The following is a 2,500-nucleotide window of genomic DNA, read 5'->3' as shown; positions in this document are numbered from 1 at the left end:
GGGCGAGAGAGTGCTGCGTCGCCGGCATCGGCGTCGAAAGAAGCCGAGCCGAAAAAAGTTAAAGTACAAACGTGCAAGCATACTAACCTAACCCTAGGTAAGGCATGTCAGAGAGAAAGACAGTAATTTCGAATGAGCCAAGAAAGAGCGGTGCGGGGCCGGTCGGAGCGCACCCTTTTCTCGGTGGCTGGCGGGCGAGAGAGTGCTGCGTCGCCGGCATCGGCGTCGAAAGAAACCGAGCCGAAAAAAGTTAAAGTACAAACGTGCAAGCATACTAACCTAACCCTAGGTAAGGCATGTCAGAGCGAAAGACAGTAATTTCGAATGAGCCAAGAAAGAGCGGTGCGGGGCCGGTCGGAGCGCACCCTTTTCTCGGTGGCTGGCGGGCGAGAGAGTGCTGCGTCGCCGGCATCGGCGTCGAAAGAAGCCGAGCCGAAAAAAGTTAAAGTACAAACGTGCAAGCATACTAACCTAACCCTAGGTAAGGCATGTCAGAGCGAAAGACAGTAATTTCGAATGAGCCAAGAAAGAGCGGTGCGGGGCCGGTCGGAGCGCACCCTTTTCTCGGTGGCTGGCGGGCGAGAGAGTGCTGCGTCGCCGGCATCGGCGTCGAAAGAAACCGAGCCGAAAAAAGTTAAAGTACAAACGTGCAAGCATACTAACCTAACCCTAGGTAAGGCATGTCAGAGCGAAAGACAGTAATTTCGAATGAGCCAAGAAAGAGCGGTGCGGGGCCGGTCGGAGCGCACCCTTTTCTCGGTGGCTGGCGGGCGAGAGAGTGCTGCGTCGCCGGCATCGGCGTCGAAAGAAGCCGAGCCAAAAAAAGTTAAAGTACAAACGCGATGCTAATGAGCGAGCCGTTGTCTCGACTAATATGTAGGGGGCGTTCGATCGAGCGTCTGGCTTGAGCGCTTGTCGGCCTAGCAGAACGGTCGCATTGTTATGCCCGGGTTTTAGGCACCGCTGCAGGCGGCCGGCAGAGCTCTTGTTTGTGCGAAACTGAATGGATCGAGCCCGAGAGAGGGCGAGCAAAGAAAAAACGCAAATCGCTCCGCCTGGCACTGCCGGCGAGAGCGTGGACGTCGCGGCCAGCGACTGTCGAAGCTGAGTACGGCCGCAGGCGATCGCCTCGGTCTTAAACGAATGCGACGAGCACGCGCCGGGCGGCCCAGCAAGGGCCGAGCGCAGCTGTCGCAGCTATCTGGTTGATCCTGCCAGTAGTGATATGCTTGTCTCAAAGATTAAGCCATGCAGGTGCAAGTACGAGTTCTCGTAAAGCGAAACTGCGAATGGCTCATTAAATCAGTCTTGGTTTATTTGGTCTCGTAAGCGAAGTGGATAACTGTGGTAATTCTAGAGCTAATACATGCATTAAGCGCCGACTTCGGGAGGCGCGCTTTTATCAGATCAAAACCGACCGGGTTCGTCCTGTGACGTTTGATGACTCTGGATAACCACGCGGATCGTACGGTCTCTGCACCGACGACGTATCATTCAAGTGTCTGCCCTATCAACTGTCGAAGGTACGCTACGTGCCTACCTTTGTGATAACGGGTAACGGGGAATCAGGGTTCGATTCCGGAGAGGGAGCCTGAGAAACGGCTACCACATCCAAGGAAGGCAGCAGGCGCGCAAATTACCCATTCCCGACACGGGGAGGTAGTGACGAAAAATAACAATACAGGACTCTAACGAGGCCCTGTAATTGGAATGAGTACATCCTAAAACTCTTAACGAGTATCCATTGGAGGGCAAGTCTGGTGCCAGCAGCCGCGGTAATTCCAGCTCCAACAGTGTATGCTAAAGTTGTTGCGGTTGAAAAGCTCGTAGTTGGATTTTGGGCGAGCGCCGCCGGTCCGTCGCAAGGCGTGTCACTGGTTGCGTTCGCCTCACCTTCGGTTCTCCGTCGGTGCTCTTGACTGAGTGTCGGCGGTGGCCGATAAGTTTACTTTGAAAAAATTAGAGTGTTCAAAGCAGGCTGTTCGCCTGCATAGTGTTGCATGGAATAATGGAATAGGACCTCGGTTCTATTTTGTTGGTTTTCGGAGCACGAGGTAATGATTAAGAGGGACAGACGGGGGCGTCCGTACTCTGCCGTTAGAGGTGAAATTCTTGGATCGGCGGAAGACGAACTACTGCGAAAGCATTCGCCAAGAATGTTTTCTTTAATCAAGAGCGAAAGTCAGAGGTTCGAAGACGATCAGATACCGTCCTAGTTCTGACTATAAACGATGCCAACTAGCGATCGGGAGGCGTTACCATGACGACCTTTCCGGCAGCTTCCGGGAAACCAAAGTCTTTGGGTTCCGGGGGAAGTATGGTTGCAAAGCTGAAACTTAAAGGAATTGACGGAAGGGCACCACCAGGAGTGGAGCCTGCGGCTTAATTTGACTCAACACGGGGAAACTCACCCGGCCCGGACACAGGTAGGATTGACAGATTGAGAGCTCTTTCTTGATTCTGTGGGTGGTGGTGCATGGCCGTTCTTAGTTGGTGGAGC

At 53.7% G+C, this 2,500-nt stretch overlaps 1 non-coding gene across 1 annotated transcript in view; it reads left to right on the top strand.

The window, feature by feature from the left end:
• Positions 1–1,198: 1,198 nt before the first annotated feature.
• LOC144413273 (small subunit ribosomal RNA) overlaps positions 1,199–2,500 on the top strand; it is a 1,810-nt gene continuing 508 nt past the window's right edge. The window contains exon 1 of the ribosomal RNA XR_013469307.1: positions 1,199–2,500. This exon is cut by the window's right edge and continues 508 nt beyond it. This is a non-coding gene — a ribosomal RNA (small subunit ribosomal RNA).

The sequence above is a fragment of the Styela clava genome, chromosome 15 (assembly GCF_964204865.1).
Source record: "Styela clava chromosome 15, kaStyClav1.hap1.2, whole genome shotgun sequence".
Lineage (NCBI taxonomy): Eukaryota > Metazoa > Chordata > Ascidiacea > Stolidobranchia > Styelidae > Styela > Styela clava.
The sequence above is the reverse complement of the archived record's forward strand: the minus strand, read 5'-3'. Positions and strand labels throughout refer to the sequence as shown.